Source organism: Mercenaria mercenaria, chromosome 4 (assembly GCF_021730395.1).
Source record: "Mercenaria mercenaria strain notata chromosome 4, MADL_Memer_1, whole genome shotgun sequence".
NCBI lineage: Eukaryota > Metazoa > Mollusca > Bivalvia > Venerida > Veneridae > Mercenaria > Mercenaria mercenaria.
Genome location: NC_069364.1, coordinates 56245163 through 56266304, shown reverse-complemented (window position 1 = coordinate 56266304; position 21142 = coordinate 56245163). Strand labels below are relative to the sequence as shown.

At 35.1% G+C, this 21142-nt stretch overlaps 1 protein-coding gene and 1 long non-coding RNA gene across 2 annotated transcripts in view; both read left to right on the top strand.

Moving 5' to 3' along the window:
- The window catches only part of LOC123552897 (MORC family CW-type zinc finger protein 3-like), a 404811-nt gene that overhangs the window by 82144 nt on the left and 301525 nt on the right, over nt 1–21142 (top strand). The window lies entirely within an intron of this gene.
- LOC123552896 (uncharacterized) lies at nt 3147–9737 on the top strand. The gene is made up of 2 exons (XR_008370615.1): nt 3147–6986; nt 7017–9737. It is a non-coding gene; the product is annotated as an uncharacterized LOC123552896 (long non-coding RNA).

The window sequence follows — 21142 nt, the reverse complement described above, 5'->3', positions numbered from 1 at the left end:
AAGAACGCTTGGGACTAGGATCACAAAACTTAATAGGGCGGTTGGTCATGACAAGCAGATGACCTGTATCGATTTTGAGTTCCAAAGGTCAAAGGTCAGAGTGACCCGGAACATTTAAAACTTTTCCGGACAATACCTTGAGAACGCTTGGGCCGAGGATCATGAAACTTCATAGGGAGGTTGATCATGACCAGCAGATGACCTCTGTTTATTTTTATGTTAGTAGGTCAAAGATCAAGCAAGTTCAGCTTTGACATTGGCTTAGTTCTGTGACAAGGCCATATTGTTGGGGTATAATTCGTCACTCCAGTGACAACTGTAGTTGTGTTTTGTGTTTAGAATTCTTGCCTTAACTAAGCTTAGTTTTATTAGTCACATAAAGTCACCAGTGATGTGTTCAGAAACTCTTGAAGTCTTTCTTGGAACTTTTTGCAAATTTTGGTAGTATCTTTGACTAATAGAATTACTAAATGTTTAAAATATCCTGTTGTGCCTTTTGAAAGTATTTGTTAGTAGACAAAAATGTTGGGTAGAGGAACAGTTAGATTGTTTTTGTTTTGTTCAAGAACATGTTTCTATTGTTGACAATGTTACTAATGTTGTGTTAAAGAAAACTGTTTGTTTTTAGCTCGACTATTCGAAGTATAGTCTAGCTATTCTACTCACCCCGGCGTCGGCGTCGGCGTCACACCTTGGTTAAGTTTTTGCATGCAAGTACATACAGCCATCAATTAAAGGCATATAGCTTTGAAACTTATTTTTTCTTTTTCTAGGTCAATTACCAACCTCTCTGAGTCAAGTCCCATAACTCTGACATGTATTTTGAGCAAATTATGCCCCCTTTTGGACTTAGAAAATTTTGGTTAAAGTTTTACATGCAAGTTACTATCTCCAAAACTAATGCAGATAGTGATTTGAAACTTCACATGTGTCTTCGGGGTTATAAAACTAGTTGATAGCAGCAAGTCCCATAACTCTGACTTTCATTTTGGCCAAATTATGCCCCCTTTTGGACTTAGAAAATTCTGGTTAAAGTTTTGCGTGCAAGTACATACAGCTATTTCTAAAAGGCATATAGATTTGAAACTTATTTTTACTTTTTCTAGATCAATTACCAACCTCACTGGGTCAAGACCCATAACTCTGACATGTATTTTGAGCAAATTATGCCCCCTTTTAGACTTAGAAAATTTTGGTTAAAGTTTTACATGCAAGTTACTATCTCCAAAACTAATGCAGATATTGATTTGAAACTTCACATGTGTCTTCGGGGTTATAAATCTAGTTGATAGCAGCAAGTCCCATAACTCTGACCTTCATTTTGGCCAAATTATGCCCCCTTTTGGACTTAGAAATTCTGGTTAAAGTTTTGCGTGCAAGTACATACAGCTATTTCTAAAAGGCATATGGATTTGAAACTTATTTTTTCTTTTTCTAGGTCAATTACCAACCTCACTGGGTCAAGTCCCATAACTCTGACATGTTTTTTGAGCAAATTATGCCCCCTTTTAGACTTAGAAAATTTTGGTTAAGTTTACATGCAAGTTATTATCTCCAAAACTAATGCAGATATTGAATTGAAACTTCACATGTGTCTTCGGGGTTATAAAACTAGTTGATAGCAGCAAGTCCCATAACTCTGACCTTCATTTTGGCCAAATTATGTCCCCTTTTGGACTTAGCAAATTCTGGTTAAAGTTTTGCGTGCAAGTACATACAGCTATTACTACAAGGCATATAGATTTGAAACTTATTTTTTCTTTTTCTAGATCAATTACCAACCTCACTGGATCAAGTCCCATAACTCTGGCATGTATTTTGGGCAAATTATGCCCCCTTTTGGACTTTGAAAATTCTGGTTAAAATTTTACATGCAAGTTTCAAAACTAATGCAGATATTGAATTGAAACTTCACATGTGTCTCTGGGGTTATAAAACTAGTTGATAGCAGCTAGTCCCATAACTGATATGCATTTTGGTCAAATTATTCCCCCTTTTGAACTTAAAACTCTTTTGATATTTAACCTTTTTGGGTAATATTTTCCTGCTTCTGGGACAATATTTCGAATAGTCGAGCTTGGCTGTCTTACGGACAGCTCTTGTTACTTGAATGATGTTTCTGTTTAACAGTTAATGTTATTGTGATGACATATGTCTATACTTTTCCATAAATATTATTATTGTGTTATAGAACAATCAAAAATCAAAAACATAAAAAAACTGTTTTATTTAGCAATTAATGGGTATCTTACAGGGATACTTGGTAATCATAGGGTTACATTTATAACAAGACACTGTCTTACAGGTATACCTTGTAGTCACAGGATTATTGTAACAGCAAGACACTGTCATACAGATATACCTCATAATCACAGGATTATTATAAGAACAAGAAACTGTCGTACAGGTATACCTTGTAATCACAGGATTATTGGTACAACAAGACACTGTCATACAGGTATACCTTGTAGTCACAGGATTATTGTAACAGCAAGACACTGTCATACAGATATACCTCATAATCACAGGATTTTTGTAAGAACAAGAAACTGTCGTACAGTTATACCTCGTAATCACAGGATTATTGGTACAACAAGACAGTGTCTTACAGTTATACCTCGTAATCACAGGATTATTGGTACAACAAGACACTGTCATACAGGTATACCTCATAATCACAGGATTATTGGTACAACAAGACACTGTCATACAGGCATACCTTGTAATAACAGGATTATTGGTACAAGACAAGGTCATATAGGTATACCTTGTAATCACAGGATTATTGGTACAACAAAACAAGGTCCTACAGGTATACCTTGTTATCGCAGACTTATTGGTGCAACAAGACAAGGTCGTACAGGTATACCTCGTAATCGCAGGATTATTGGTGCAACAAGACACTATCTTACAGGTATACCTCGTAATCACAGGATTATTGGTGCAACAAGACACTCATACAGGTATACCTCGTAATCACAGGATTATTGGTGCAACAAGACACTGTCATACAGGTATACCTCGTAATCACAGGATTATTGGTGCAACAAGACACTGTCATACAGGTATACCTCGTAATCACAGGATTATTGGTGCAACAAGACAAGGTCTTACAGGTATACCTCGTAATCACAGGATTATTGTAACAACAAGACACTGTCTTACAGGTATACATTGTCTTTAAATCGTAAGTATGTCTTATCAATAAAAAATGGTTAAGAGGAACAAAAGACAATCATTCATTCACAATCATTCATCAACTAGCTCAGGAATTTTTTATGTCAGTTATTTGTAGTCATATTTACTAAAGATGACTCTGAATAAATATCTGAAACCTGTTATGAAAAGCATGTTTTTTTTCTATATACATGTAGACAGTGTATATTTATTATTTGTTTTAGACCACATGTTAATTTAGTTTTTAGTAGCTTTTATTTCTTGATTTGATAGCAGCTTTAACTTTTATGTTGTTTTGAGTTGGTAGCTCAATTTATATCCAAATAAAATTGTCGCAAATATTACACAATTTTCGGTAAAATAAAGAACACTTTTTTTTCCATTTTTCAAAATTGTTTGCAAATCTTATGCATGATTGCATATTATGCTACAGTACAAATACAAGTTTATGGACTGGGCAGTCTGCCAAAAGGAACTTAGGTACATATTGCATTTCCATGCATATAGACCAATGTCATGTAATATTTATTATACGAAATAAAGATCAGATTTATTATATTCATTAAGTCTGAAAATGATACCAAGATGGTGTTATGAAAAAAAAAATTGCATGCGTAAAACACACTCTTGATCACATTGTACAGTTTTATAGACCAGATGGTACTATGAATGAAGAGGGAACTTTGGTGAGGTATGATATTGTGGTATTATTAAATCTATTTTTCAATGTAGTCATTATCATTGGTGTAAATGCAGTCATATGATTAATGATAAAAAGTCATATTGAATTGAGGAAAAACGCACTGACCTATAGCAGTGATGTTATAATGTTGTGACATCATAAAATGTGACATTTTATACAATTTAAGACCATAACAAGAAAAATACCTAAACACCTATGTGTGTTGCAAACCTGACCATTTAGGTACCATATGTTACATACCAATAAATGTGTTTGCAAACTTGACCTAAATTGTATTCTTTACGTAAGCTGCTATCCATCAAACAGTGTTTAAACAGACTTCCTAATTGTAAATATAGTTGTAGTATTTTATATATACACGTTAATGTAGTTTTTTCTTTTGTATTTAGCGATTATTTTACATTTGATATTAAAGGGATAGAGCTTTTTGTGCCCCAAAACATTTTGAGCGGGTGTGGGCGCTTAGATTTGCCCTTGTCCGTATGTCAATCAGTCCAATTAAGTGTTGTGCATATCTCAAAAAGTACTTCACCAAGAGTCATCAAAGAGTCACAGGATTGTTATTCAGCATGTAGCGTTGTGCATCTGAAGTTTTATTTGGGATTTCACAGAACCAGACCAGAGTTATGCCCTTAATTTAGTCAACAATAAGCATACAGTGACAGAAAGTAGGGGCACTAGTGACCTATGGACACGCATCTAGTTACTATTTTGTTTGTCAGACATAAGATCTTCATTCAACTTGCACATACACACATATGCAGTGTGTTATGATCTTCATTCAACTTGCACATCCACACATATGCAGTGGATTATGATCTTCATTCAACTTGCACATCCACACATATGCAGTGTGTTATAATCTTCATTCAACTTGCACATCCACACATATGCAGTGTGTTATGATCTTCATTCAACTTGCACATCCACACATATGCAGTGTGTTATGGTCTTCATTCAACTTGCACATCCACACATTTGCAGTGTGTTATGATCTTCATTCAACCTGCACATCCAAACATATGCAGTCTTTATTCAACTTGCACATCCACACATATGCAGTGTTTTATGATCTTCATTCACAATGCAGTACATTATGATGTTAATAAAACCTGCTCATCAACAAACACATGATTTTCATAAATTTTAAACTTGCTCAATAACAAGGACATAAAGTATGCCTTGGTGTTCACAGTCTTATTTACTGTCATTAGATGACTTGTTTAACATAAAATCAGTAAATTACTAGTAATTAGTATGCCTTTGTTGCGTAGATATTGAGGTTGAATAATAACTGATATGAAAGGAAATGAAGCAAGGACTGACATTTTGCAATGAAGTAAGTAGGACTGACATTTTGCATTGAGCAAGTAGGACTGACATTTTGCAATGAAGCAAGCAGGACTGACATTTTGCAGTGAAGCAAGAAGGACTGACATTTTGCAATGAAGCAAGCAGGACTGACATTTTGCAATGAAGCAAGCAGGACTGACATTTTGCATTGAGCAAGTAGGACTGACATTTTGCATTGAGCAAGTAGGACTGACATTTTGCAATGAAGCAAGCAGGACTGACATTTTGCAGTGAAGCAAGAAGGACTGACATTTTGCAATGAAGCAAGCAGGACTGACATTTTGCAATGAAGCAAGCAGGACTGACATTTTGCAATGAAGCAAGAAGGACTGACATTTTGCAATGAAGCAAGCAGGACTGACATTTTGCAGGAGCTAAAATGCCAAGGAATTTGTAACAGATAAGGGGTCACTGGGATAATATATGATGATACAACACATTTTTAGCTCACCTGTCACAAAGTGACAAGGTGAGCTTTTGTGATCGCGCAGCGTCCGTCGTCCGTGCGTGCGTCCGTCCGTGCGTGCGTGCATAAACTTTTGCTTGTGACCACTCTAGAGGTCACGTTTTTCATGGGATCTTTATGAAAATTGGTCAGAATGTTCCCCTTGATGATATCTAGGTCAAGTTCGAAACTGGGTCACGTGCAGTCAAAAACTAGGTCATTAGGTCTAAAAATAGAAAAACCTTGTGACCTCTCTAGAGGCCATATATTTCACAAGATCTTCACGAAAATTGGTCAGAATGTTCACCTTGATGATATCTAGGTCAAGTTCGAAACTGGGTCACGTGGGGTCAAAAACTAGGTCATTAGGTTTAAAAATAGAAAAACCTTGTGACCTCTCTAGAGGCCATATTTCTCAATGGATCTTCATGAAAATTAATCAGAATGTTCACCTTGATGATATCTAGGTCAAGTTCGAAACTGGGTCACGTGGGGTTAAAAACTAGGTCAGTAGATCTAAAAATAGAAAAACCTTGTGACCTCTCTAGAGGCCATATTTTTCATGAGATCTTCATGAATATTGGTCAGAATGTTCACCTTGATGATATCTAGGTCAAGTTCGAAACTGGGTCATGTGGGGTCAAAAACTAGGTCAGTAGGTCTAAAAATAGAAAAACATTGTGACCTCTCTAGAGGCCATATTTCTCAATGGATCTTCATGAAAATTGGTCAGAATGTTCACCTTGATGATATCTAGGTCAAGTTCGAAACTGGGTCACGTGGGGTTAAAAACTAGGTCAGTAGATCTAAAAATGGAAAAACCTTGTGACCTCTCTAGAGGCCATATTTTTCATGAGATCTTCATGAATATTGGTCAGAATGTTCACCTTGATGATATCTAGGTCAAGTTCGAAACTGGGTCACGTGGGGTCAAAAACAAGGCCAGTAGGTCTAAAAATAGAAAAACCTTGTGACCTCTCTAGAGGCCATATTTCTCAATGGATCTTCATGAAAATTGGTGAGAATGTTCAGCTTGATGATATCTAGGTCAGGTTCGAAATTGGGTCATGTGTGGTCAAAAACTAGATCAGTAGGTCGAAAAATAGAAAAACCTTGTGACCTCTCTAGAGGCCATATTTTTCACGGGATCTTCATGAAAATTGGTGAGAATGTTCACCTTGATGATATCTAGGTCAAGTTTATAAGTGGGTCACGTGCCTTCAAAAACTAGGTCATTAGGTCAAATAATAGAAAAACCTTGTGACCTCTCTAGAGGCCATATTTTTCAATGAATCTTCATGAAAATTGGTCAGAATTTTTTATCTTGATGATATCTAGGTCACATGTGCTCAAAAACTAGGTCACTATGTCAAATAATAGAAATAACGACGTCATACTCAGTTCAACACTGGGTCATATGGGGATAGGTGAGCGATTCAGGACCATCATGGTCCTCTTGTTTATCACAGTCATTGTCCAGTTTTAAGTCATCAAATTTTTTTACTTTTAAAACTTCTGTTTTTACAGTGATCCACACGGCACACTTTATTTTTAGTAAACTGTAAAGTACATGTCCTTAACACTTATCATGCTGGTCACGGTTGATTCTGCCTTTGTGACCGTCAAGATCTGCACTGTTCACTATTCAGTCAGTATTGTTTTTGCTAAATACCCTTTTTAATAGTTAATGGTACTGTCCAAATCAAAAGATGGACAAGTTCATTATAGAAATTTAGCAGAGTAAGAGTTAAATAGAGAAAAGTACCGCACAATGACGGGCATTAGTTCATACAGTATGGGAAGTTAACCTTTAGCCTGCTGGTGGCAAGTGAATTTGCCTTTGCGACAAGTGCAGACCAAGATCAGCCTACACATCCATGCAGGCTGATCATGGTCTGCACTGTTCGTTATTCAGTCAGTAAATCTTAAGTGAACACCCCTTTGAATAAGAAATGGTACTGCCCAAATTAAAAGATGGTCCAGTCCATTTTAAAAATCCAGTAGAGTAAGGGTTATAATAGGAAGCTGTAAATTGTAGGGATGGGAACAAATACTGAAATCAATATTCGAATATTCGGTTTGCCATATTCGAATATATTCGAATATTCGGTTTGTTTTAATGGAAGCTTTACATACTTATTAAGTGATTGGCATATACACAACGTATTCATTTGTTTAAAGCGTAGATCATCGTACGTAATAAGGCTAAAAAATGTTTGTTTCTATTTTCTTTTTAATTGGACATCTTTTGACACGCGATAAACAAACATGACATGGTTTTATTCTGTAGAATTAGCATGCTCATATTGCCCAAAATCAATGATACTTATTTTGAAAAAAAAAATATACAATAATTTACGAATATTCGAATTTCATTTTCATATTCGAATATTCGACCGGTTTTCGAATATTCGTTCCCATCCCTAGTAAATTGCCATAGAAGATGATAAGAAAGACTTTAAAATGTTTTAGTTTTGCTTTAAATGAATTGTGCTAAATTAGATAGGGTAAATTATTGTGTGTGTGTGTTTTTTTTTTTTTAGTTTTTGATGGTCTACAAGGTTATTAGTGGTTTTTGTTTTTAAAAATTTTCAACAGCATACGAAAAGCTGAAGTTTTCTCAAGTCTTATGTGAATTTTACCCAGATCTTCCAAAATGTACAATATGCAATCAAAAAAGTATAAATTTTGTATATCCATAGTTACATGTAGCTATATATTAATTAATATATTTATTGGATGTCATTTGTACTTATTCATTCTAATATACTGAATGTTCCTGGTAAAATTTAATGTTTAAGATATCCTGTTTTTTTTCTTTTATATGATAGTTGATTTTCTGCGTTTAGGGCATTTTCTTATCTGGTGTTAATTTTAGTTCACCAGATCATTACCTTTACTTCTATGTATTTGTTGCATTCATAAGTGGTGATTTATTAACCTTCAGCCTGCTGTCAGCAAGTGATTCTGCCTTTGCGACCAGTGCAGACCAAGATCAGCCTACACAACTTTGCAGGCTGACCTTGGTCTACACTGTTCGCTATTCAGTCAGTAAATTTTCAGTGGAAACCCCTTCAAATAATAATTGAATGATGGACCTCTGACCATTTTAGAAAATTAGCAGGTTAAAGGTTAATTATTGACTCCTGTATACTTTATACCATTCAAACACAAGTTCTTAGTATACTATAGCTTAGACCGAGAAGCTCTAAAATGCTACTATTGGTTACATATTCATTAAACTTGTTTTACTAGCCTCTGTCGTCATTCCAAATTTAGTGAGTCATGTCTTTATAGCATTTCTAAACAGCCAGTATTTTTGTGTATACAGCTGGCATTTCTAATGGTGCTCAGTATATAAGTCTATACACAATACAATCTGGTATGATAAATGACTGCTTTTCTACTTATTATGTGATAAATTACTTCGTTTGATATTCTGTAACAGCTACGAGTTATTTTATCATTTGTAAATCTTTGTTTGCTTCCAGGGAACAGAATTACTGTACAAAAAACTTTGATTAAAAAGCAAAATTTAGCAGTCTGTGTACTCATAGATTTACTTAGATTTAGTAAAGTTAGATTCATATATTATTTATTAGCTTTTTTGTGATACATATTTTTGCCTTGACAAGAGTCAATTGAAAGTCCTGCATTGCTTTTACGTTTATTGGTGTGCTGAAATTTAAAAAAGAACATTATGTATATTGTCAAATTGCCCTTTCTATGGTAATGCGAAATTCAGCAGCACCATGGGAAAACAAACATAGTGCATTTGCAGCCAGCATGGATCCTGACCAGTCTGGTCAAGATCCATGCTGTTTGCTAAAGGTTTCTCTAATTGCAATAGGCTTTGAAAGCAAACATCATGGATCCTGACCTGACTGTGCGGATGCTCAGGCTGGTCTGAATCCGCAAATGCACTATATTGGGTTTGTCATGTCGCAGCTCAGTTAGTATCTTTTGCAAGACACTGTAATACTTGGTTAGAAAAGAGAATATATTTGTTAAGAATAGACACTTACATTTTATTAGTTGAAAAATAAAATTTATATATGAGACTTTTGTTTATCTTTTAGTTTACATTTCCATTTATACATTTCATTCCTTAATTGTGTTGTGAAGCAGAAATTAAGGCATGGTGTCCACGCTGCTTTACCAAAGAATATGGTTGCAATAACCAAGTGTCCTTGCAAGTTGTATGTATTTCTGCTATTTAAAAGAATTAAAAGATGTGGAAGATTTCCTGGAAGCACAGAGCACAGCAAACACCGAGCCTTACAATGCAAAGTAGGTTTATCACAAATAGTGGAAAGGTATAGCAGACAGGTTGCTTCAAATATCCATCAAGACTTTGTACATTTTAATTATAAGAAAGACATTAAAATGAGGATGGGGTAGGAATAGGGGAAAATTGATAAATATTCAATAGGGAAAATGTCAAAGAACACAGCCTCCACAAACCACAGCAGCACAAGAATGAATGCACACAAAACCAACACATGTGCATACATGCATTCAAGCACACACCCTCGACCTAAACCACCAAAGTTAAAAATAAAACAAGAAAAAAACAAAACAAGAAAAAAAACCCACATTTAAATGACTTAGTCTCATGAATCACTTGCTCTTCAACAAACCTGGTTTTAGCTTCCTTGTATAGACCTCTGTTTGTTCAGGTGGTTTTGTGTGACCCCTTTTAAAGGCTACCAGATTTAAAATTGGGTGAAAAAAACATTTTATCAACCTCTTGTAAAGATACAACTTGCTGGATCTTCTCTTAGCTTGGTCGTTAGCATCACTGTATGGTACTGCTGCCGGTTACTTTGGCTCCATTTAGAGGACAGAAGAGCTAAAAATAGAAACACTTTCAAATGACTTCTGATTCAACCTCATGATTCCTTCAACTGATGGATTTTCACTAATATTGGGGTCTGTTTGGTTGTCTCTCAGATTTGTTCAAATGGTCCTGCTTGACCACTTTTAGAGCTAACCTTTAACATTAACAATTCTAACTATTAGCTCATCTGTCACATAGTGACAGGGCGAGATTTTGTTATCACATTTTGTCTGTCGTCTGTCCGTTCACAATTTCTTGTGAACAAGATAGAGACCACATTTTGCAATCAACTTTAATCAAACTTGCATACAACTTGATTTGGCAAAATATCCTGCCAAAAGCTGGCCAGATCCCGTCGTGGGTTTCAGAGTTATGGCCCCTTAAGAGGCAAAATTTGCTAATTTTTGGCTTGTGAACACCATAGAGACCACATTTTGCAATCAACTTTAATTAGACTTGCACACAACTTGTTTTGGCATAATATCTCTGTTCCTTTTGAAAACCGGCCAGATCCCATCATGTGTTCCAGAGTTATGTCCTCTTAAAGGGCCAAACTATGCTGTTTTGGCTTTTGCAGCCATATAGAGACATCATTTATGGTTTGATTTGATACAAACTTGAAAAATATCTTCAACAATAATGAATCTTGGATTCCATGATGAATCTATCAGATCCAATCATGTTCCGGAGTTGCGACCCATGATTGACTCCTGAAAGGGTCAAAACTTGTTAATTTTTACCTTGTGAACATGATAGGTTCCGGACTTACTGCCCCTCAAAAGGGCAAAATTTTCGAGTTTGTCCCTTTTAGCCATATAGAGGTTTCATTAATTTATACTTTGATTTGATACAAACTTGCACAGAATGATTATTTTGATGATTTCTAGGCCTGGGTCATTTTGGGTCAAAAACTAGGACATCAGGTCAAATCAAAGGAAAAGCTTGTTAACAACCTAGAGGCCACATTTATGACCCTATCTTCATGAAACTTGGTCAGAATGTTTATCTTGATGATTTCTAGGCCAAATTCGAAACTGGGTCATATAGGATCAGAAACTAGGTCACCCAGGATAAGCTCGTTAACACACTTGAGGACACATTTTTATGACCCTATCTTCATGAAACTTTATAACATAATGATGGTAAATTAGTTCGCCCTTATAAATGAAATGTCTGTATGAATGGAACCTTTTCGTAACTCAACACTGTTGACCGTTTCGTTATAGATTATGACACCGGTCTGTAAATAGCTAATTAAACAAGCGCTGGTTCCGAGAAACAATTGTCGATATGAGTTATACTGCGCATTATTCAACGACCTGACATAACATGGAAAATAAGAAATATGAAATATCAATTAAAATGAACTTATAGTGATATGAGTTATGTCAGGTCTTATATTTAGGGCTAAAGTTATAAGAATCTATTCTTTCAGATCATTCGCTATAGGTACAACGGGACGTAATCGCTGCGTGGAATTGCCACAGTAAGGTGAGAAGAAACAAATGACCACTTTCTACGAGTTGTATACCGTACCTAAAGAGCGTACATGCTATAGATACTTTTTTTCTGCTATTTCTTTACTAAATTCATTTTAGAAACAGTCTGGCGAATGCTGAAAGATATTGTAAAAAAGTGCTTTGTCACCATTTTGTTTAGGTTTAAAAGGGTGGGGGCATAGATGTAAGCCATTTTTGTTTTCACGAGTGAACCTATGTTTACGGGCATAATCCAGGGTTCACGAGTGTAAACCATAGTTTACGAACGTGAACATATGTTAACGATCGAGAACTTAAGTTTACGACCGTAAACATAGGTTCACGCTTGTGAACATACGATTACGACCAAAAATCATAGTTTTGTTTGAGAAACCAATTTTACTGAACGAGATGATCCATAGTGTACGAACGTGAACCTAGGTTTACCCAAGTTCATGGTCGTAAACATATGTTCACACTGGTAAAAAATGGTTCGTGGCAATCCAATAATCCAATAATTACATTCTTGGTCGAAAAACTAGGATTATCGAATACTAACATACAGTCTAACCTGTACTAACGGTCACCTCCGATCAGCGGTCACCTCCGTTTAGCGGTCATTTTATGACGCCCCCGACAGATTTTCCTCTATTTCATCACTTTATTCAGTGGCCACCTCCCGTCCGCAGCCAGCGGCCACTAAAATTGCCTCCAGACAGCCGTATTTGACCCCTTTCAGCAACCATGTTTCTTCCAAAACAAATTATTTTTAGGCAATGATAGCTGACGATACCCGATTTTTGAGAAACACGTGATTGCTAAGTCTCGCGTGACTTCACCATACGGACGCCAAAATGACATGAGCTTATTAATTAAAACTGATAACCAAAGGTGTGATCCCCTTTTAGTTCCTATCAAATGGCCAGTATTATTATCGGCAATTAGCGTGTCACATCGTGTCAATTTTGTTGTTCACAGTTTGATCTCGGTTAAAGATAATACATAAAGATAGCATAATATTTGTGATTCTTTATATTTCTTTCATCAAAACACTATTAAATTTATACGAAATTTATTGTGTTTGAAAGAAATATAAACCACTCGATCTTTTACGGAACATAACGGCGACCTTAGACTTTAGCGTAGACAGTAAGCGCAGAGAGTAGCTTCCCTTACCAAAATGGCGAGAATTGTAAACATACTTGTTTTGAAGATGGAAAATTGTCTGTAACAATTTAATTTTGTTGTTAAAAATCACGCTTGAGTTTTAGATTGCTTAGAAGACAATTCGTATTGCGAAGGCAAATGCACGTCAAGGTATCTTGGTGAAATAATAATTGAAACTGAAAAAGAAATGGGCCTAAACATTGCTAAAGGCTAAACTGGTCGGAAGTCTGAAAAATACATATACTGGCTGCAGCTCCGATCAGCGGTCACCTGGCTTCAGCAGCCAAATTGTCTGCTTCCCCTGGCTGGCTGCTTAAGACAGGTTAGACTGTATATTTTCAAGCGAAAACATAGGACAACGGGCGTAAACCATAGTTTATGCTCTTGAATCCATGTTTACATTCGATAAACTAGGTTTCTTGATTGAACTTTAACTTCAGTTTACAAACGTGGACCTACGTTTACTAGACTAGCTCCTAGACTATGATATATCTTTTTACATTTTTATGACTGAATGTAGTGAACTGAGCCAGTCTATATCCTATGTCCAATATCATTCCTCTGGGAAAATCTCTAAATTAGACTGGCTTTTGTCTCTACGAATTTGAATTCGTCAAAAAAGGCAAAATGTAGAAATATATTTATTATCAGTCCAGTGGCTAGTCTATACATTTACAAGCGTAAACTATGGTTTACGCCGTTATCCTTTGTTTTCGCTCGAAAGAATAGGTTTACATGCTTTTAAGTTTAAAAAAAACCTAGTTTATCCATCATTAATCCTTGTTTTTCGACTGTGAAACTGGGTCCATGTAATTATTGGACGATTTCCATACATGTCTCACTAATTATGTTATCCCCAATGAAGCAAACACAGTGTATTTTTTTCACCATTTTTAGTCTGTAATATCTTTACACTACCTTCACAAGTTAATCAAGATGGTTCATCACATCAATACCCTATGCTCGCCTTAGTTTGATATGGAAAACCCATAATACCTAAGATTTTGCAAACATCTTTCCCGCACAGATTTCATCCAGTGTTTTGTGGTAGCCAGCCTTTCTGTACTTTCATTACTTTGATTTAATTTAGGAAATATATCAAGGACTGAAAGTATAGCACACTAAATGTAATACTTAAGTTCCCTTTCTGCAACTGTTAATTACTCAGTTATCTGAAGATACATGTATTGGATTAAAAAAGGCTGAACTCATCAGATCCCGAAAGAACACATGTGTAAACGTATAGACTAGCCACTGGACTGATAATAAATATATTTCTACATTTTGCCTTTTTTGATGAATTCAAATTCGTAGAGACAAAAGCCAGTCTAATTTAGAGATTTTCCCAGAGGAATGATATTGGACATAGGATATAGACTGGCTCAGTTCACTATATTCAATCATAAAAATGTAAAAAGATATATCATAGTCTAGGAGCTAGTCTAGTAAATGTAGGTCCACGTTTGTAAACTCAAGTTAAAGTTCAATCGAGAAACCTAAGTTTATCGCACATAAACATGGGTTCAAGAGCGTAAACTATGGTTTACGCCCGTTGTCCTATGTTTTCGCTTGAAAATATATGTTAGTATTCGATAATCCTAGTTTTTCGACCAAGAATGTAATTATTGGATTGCCTCGAACCATTTTTTTCACCGGTGTGAACATATGTTTACGACCATGAACTTGGGTTTATGAGATAGATCATCTGGTTCAGTAAAATTTGTTTTTCGAACAAAACTATGATTTTTGGTCGTAATCCTATGTTCACGAGCGTGAACCTATGTTTACCGTCGTAAAATTAAGTTCTCGATTGTTAACATATGTTCACGTTCGTAAACTATGGTTTACACTCGTGAACCCTGGATTACGCCCGTAAACATAGGTTCACTCGTGAAAACAAAAATCGCTTACATCTACGCCCCCACCCTTTATAACCTAAACAAAATGGTGACAAAGCACTTTTTTACAATATCTTTCAGCATTCGCCAGAATGTTTCTAAAATGAATTTAGTAAAGAAATAGCAGAAAAAAGTATCTATAGCATGTACGCTCTTTAGGTATACAACTCGTAGAAAGTGGTCATTTGTTTCTTCTCACGTTACTGTGGCAATTCCACGCAGCGATTACGTCCCGTAGTACCTATAGCGAATGATCTGAAAGAATAGATTCTTATAACTTTAGCCCTAAATATAAGACCTGACATAACTCATATCACTATTAAGTTCATTTTAATTCATATTTCATATTTCTTATTTTCCATGTTATGTCAGATCGTCGAATAATGCGCAGTATAACTCATATCGACAATTGTTTCTCGGAACCAGCGCTTGTTTAATTAGCTATTTACAGACCGGTGTCATAATCTATAACGAAACGGTCAACAGTGTTGAGTTACGAAAAGGTTCTATTCATACAGACATTTCATTTATAATGGCGAACTAATTTACCATCATTATGTTATATTTTCTAATATTATTTTTAAAGTATTTACCGTTAGAAAGAGAAAACATTATTATAACATGTTAAAGCAAATAGATATATTGAAACAGGTAAGTTTAACAATCTTATTACAACTCTATGGAAAAACTGATAAACGTGGCGAACTCTTTGAATTGCGCATGAAATTATATTTTGTGTTGTCAGTCTCAGCACCTTTGAACTTTTGTTGAACTTTGTGGAATCTCGATTTATGGTTATAATAGTCTGGCGAATAAATCGCCAGCCTAAAAACCAGACAAGCCTTTCGTTTTAAAAGGAAACTTTATTTCGCATTTAAATTGCGTTCATGGAACTCATCGCTTTATCAACGGAGAGTCATGTGGTCTGTTCCAGGTAATCAGATGAACTGCAGATGAACTCTAGGCAGTGTTTACAAATGCAATACACTCGTAACACTGTCAATAAGTTATTTGGTTTCTAAAAATAGCTGTAAATATGCCATGTTCATGCGCTTTGTTGTAGCTGCACTTATTTTTCAGGCTGTAGAATCTGTGTAATTTGCCGATTTGCACTAAAAAGTGCAGTGAGTTTAATTTTCCCTGTATCTAATTCTACTGGAGGCGGAGCAAAGCACTGCCCCAAAAATCGGATCTATCCATTGGGATTAGGAACCAGAATTTGCAGTAAACAGACAAAATGGCGACTGGAATCAAAGCTTCAAAAGTAAGAAAAAAATTTAAAACTCATTTTCCATGTTTATTAAATAAGTTCAATCTATAACAAGAGCACTGCCTTGCGGGTGCCGACGCTCATCTGATTTTTTTTGTATTATAGAAATACTGTCCTATCCTTGATTTTCTAAGTCTAAAAAGGGCCATCATTCTTTCAAAAAGCAGGATAGAGTTATGTTTCTTGACGTACAGCGTCCGCTTATGATGATGAAAAATTGTTGCAAGTTTTAAAGCAATAGCTTTGATAGTTTATGAGAAAAGCTGACTTAAACATAATACTCAATCAAGACAACTGATTTTCTAAGTCCAAAAGGGGCAATAATTATTGCAAAAAGCAGGACGGAGTTATGTTTCTTGATGTACAGGGTCAGCTTATGATGGTGAACAAGTGTTGCAAGTTTCAAAGCAATAGTTTTGATAGTTTGAGAGAAAAAGTTGACCTAAACATAAAACTTAACCAAGAAAACTGATTTTCTAAGTCCAAAAGGGGCAATAATTCTTGCAAAAAGCAGGATGGAGTTATGTTTCTTGATGTACAGGGTCAGCTCATGATGGTGAATAAGAGCTGCAAGTTTCAAAGCAATAGCTGTGATAGTTTAGGAGAAAAGTATTTTCTGAATGCATTAAAAGCATGTTGGGTTAAAGGTATAAATGATGAAAACAACAAAGGAGCAAGGAAATTGTTTTATGAAAACATAATATGTAAAATGGGAGGATCTTTAATATTTGAAAGTAATCTTAACAAAAATGATATTGAAATGATATGCAAAGAAAATACTTTCTTAAAAGACATATTATTAGCATGGAAATCCATAAAAGATAATGAAAATGAAGCAGAAGTAAGTCATCAAATCATATGGAACAACTCAGATATAAAAATAAAATAAAAAAAAACATTTTTCTATAAAGAGTGTTATGAAAAAGGCATTAAGTATACACAACACTTCTTTGACTATAGGTCAAAGAGTTTTTATTCCTTCCAAAATTTTAAGTATATTTATGATTTGGAAAATATAGATTATTTAAAGTATCATCAGCTAGTTAAATGCATACCACAAAATATAAAGGTAAAGATGAAAGAGAGTAACTTAGTAGTATCATCAGCTAGTTAAATGCATACCACAAAATATAAAGGTAAAGATGAAAGAGAGTAACTTAGTATATGATAGAAATGAATCTTTACTTACAGCACTGTCTAAAACAAAAGCACCAAATAAGTTTTTATATGAAATGCAAATGAAGAAAAAAGGGAAACAAAAATTAAAAAATGAAGCCAAATGGGAAGATGTTTTAGATAAAGAAGAAATAAAATGGAAAAATATATACCGACAAGTATTCAAATCAACTATAGACTCAAAACTGTGAAGTTTTCAATACAAATATATTCACCGTCTTATTTCCACTAATAAGTAATTGTTAAAGGTAAAACTAAGCAATTCAAGTCTATGCAATTTTTGTAACATGCATGTAGAAAGTCAAGAGCATTTGAGCCGTGCCATGAGAAAACCAACATAGTGGGTGTGCGACCAGCATGGATCCAGACCAGCCTGCGCATCCGCGCAGTCTGGTCAGGATCCATGCTGTTCGCTAACAGTTTCACCAATTCCAATAGGCTTTAAAAGCGAACAGCATGGAGCCTGACCAGACTGCGCGGATGCGCAGGCTGGTCTGGATCCATGCTGGTCGCAAACCCACTATGTTGGTTTTCCCATGGCACGGCTCATTTATTTTGGGAATGCCAATATGCTCAACATAATGTGGAATAGATTAACTGAGTACCTAAGTGCCTTAAACATCTCAGCATACTTTAATCTAGAAATAATCAGTTTTGGTCATTTAGAAAGCGGACAAAATAGAAATGTAATAAACTTTCTGATCTTTTTAATGAAATCCTATATTTTATATAACTTTATTTTATATTTGAAACTACGAATTAAAATATAACAGGAAATAGCCACAATACATAACAATTAAAATACAACAACACAGGCAAAAATAGACAGTTTTTGATAGTACTGGAGAAATAATATGAGCTGTCTTTTAATAACATTTTGTATGAGCTAAAAAATGCATTTTTTCTTCTATCAATAACAGTATACTAATTCTATCGAGAACATCCAAATCTTCATTTTCTTTATTTTTTTCATTCTATCCCTTTCTCTCCTTTAATTATTGTTGTTTTTTTTACTCTCCTCCCTTTTTTATCACATTTTTCCAATAATATAGACATATATAATAAAAATAAAATGAATATTTTGAAGATTAATTAAGGAAGTATTTTGTTTATATCAATATAGAAAAGAAATAAACTGTCACTATGTATTTGTTGTAAATGTGCTGTATGTATTGGAAATAAAAATATATTACAAAAAGAAATCTGATATTTTCTAAGTCCAAAAGGGGCCATAATTCTTGCAAAAAGCAGGACGGAGTTATGTTTCTTGCTGTACAGGGTGGCCGCTAGATCAGCTTATGATGGTGAACAAGTGTTGCAAGTTTTAAAGCAATAGCTTTGATAGTTTAGGAGAAAAGTTGACCTAAACATAAAACTTAACCAAGAAAACTGATTTTCTAAGTCCAAAAGGGGCAATAATTCTTGCAAAAAGCAGGAAGGAGTTATGTTTCTTGATGTACAGGGTCAGCTTATGATGGTGAATAAGTGTTGCAAGTTTCAAAGCAATAGCTGTGATAGTTTAGGAGAAAAGTTGACCTAAACATAAAACTTCACCAAGAAATCTGATATTTTCTAAGTACAAAAGGGGCCATAAATCTTGCAAAAAGCAGGACGGAGTAATGTTTCTTGCTGTACAGGGTCAGCTTATGATGGTGAACAAGTGTTGCAAGTTTCAAAGCAATAGCTTTGATATTTTAGGAGAAAAGCTGACATAAACATAAAACTTAACCAGGCAACGCCGATGCCGACACCGACACCGATCAAGTGATGACAATAACGCATCATTAAAAAAAAAAATCAGACGAGCTAAAAATGATCGCTAAATGCTACTTAAATATGCTGATCATTTTGCAACTTATTTTTCATATAACGATATTTGATTGGTCTGGCTAAAAAGCGACAAGAGGGATTTTAGCAAGAAGCGTCACGAACTGATGAAGCGTCAAAAAGGTTATGTATTCTATGATTCTCAATAAAAAAAGGACTGATGATAATTAAAAATGATTTTATAACATTACTCTCAGTATGCAAAAAATATTTTTTGATAATTAAATGACTGAATTGAATAGTACCTGAAACGGGCGTCAACCAGTATTGATACATAAAAAACTGGAAGTGGCTAGGGGTCTGGTCACAGACGCTTGGGGTTAGGTGAGCGGCTCTGGCCCGCAATAATCTCTTGCTTTTCCATTTCATTTTTTGCAAATTATCATATCATAAGTACTGCAAACAACTATCAAAACGATTAAAATAGTATTTGACGGCGTTTTAAAAATGCCACCAAATACCATCAAAGCACTAAATACTATGAGCTTGAAAGTTTATGCACCTGTCAATATTTTGCCCGTCTGGGGGGGGGGGGGGGGGGGGCGGCGGGCTGACCCAGGGGAATTTGACATTTCAAAAATTTTGTTGTCTAAATCCCCACCCTAGAGACAACCTTTTTTGTCTAAATCCCACCCTAGAGCCTGGTTGGTACATCAAATGTTTGTCAAATTCCCACCTGTCGGGAATGGTCTTCTGTCTAAAGTACCGTGTATGCCCGCCGCTCCCCCGGGCGAGCAAAATATTGACAGGCGCATTACTACTGAGCTAATTTGCAACTGGTACAAAACCTAGAAATATTTAGATTGTAACATGTATGTTAGAAAAATGTTGAATTCCCTATGTTCCATTTTAATCTATTTATAGTCATGTTTGTAAATATCAAGTTATCGTTGGGGCACATTATATCTCATTATCTCTCCATATTTTATAATACAATTGATAACCCAGGTATGTACAAAGTCCTCAGATTGATATATAAAACAGTCTATATATTGACCACTACATGTAGAAACATACATCTGTTTATAAATGTCCTGATATACACAATAGAGTGGTCAAAGTTGATATGAAAACACATGGATGATTTCAATGATACAGGTTGGACTAAGTTTTCTTACGATTTGATGTTTTTTCTGTGCAGTTTTTATTGAAAATTATCTTAAACTGTCAAATAAAACATACTTTCTGCTAAATTGTACATAAAATGTGTATCAAAATTGTAATTACTTAATCCTAGATCGTTACTAAATGAAAAAAGTACTAAAAAATATTTTTAAGGAAAATTAACCCTTGCTAATAGAATCTTGATTTTTTTCTTTTAATAATCTGAACTCAAAGAGTTATTCAATGAATGTGTTCTGGAGACGTATCAAACTACCAGATTTAATTCACTTTTTTTGCCCTTGTGCGCCATTTCTTTGAAATATCCCTTACGGAAATATTATAGTTTGCCTCGAACACTTGTGATCATGCCGCGAATATCCGGCGAACACTTCTGATACAACTGGTATAATTGTTTGCGGAATGTTCGTTTGGTGTTCAATTGCACATGCAAATTAGTTTTGCCGCAAACAAGTTGCCGTGAACTTCCCGCGAACAAGTTGCCACAAACTTCCTGCGAACAAGTAGCTGTGAACTTCCCGTGTACAAGTTGCTGCGATAATCCTGCAAACTAGTTGCTGCGATCATCCCGCAAACTAGTTGCTGCGAATATGCCGCAAACTAGCTGAAAACATCTCTACAGAAATTGTGTACAAAAAAAGCATGTACAGAAAAAGTGCAGTAACAAATTAATTAATAGGAATCAG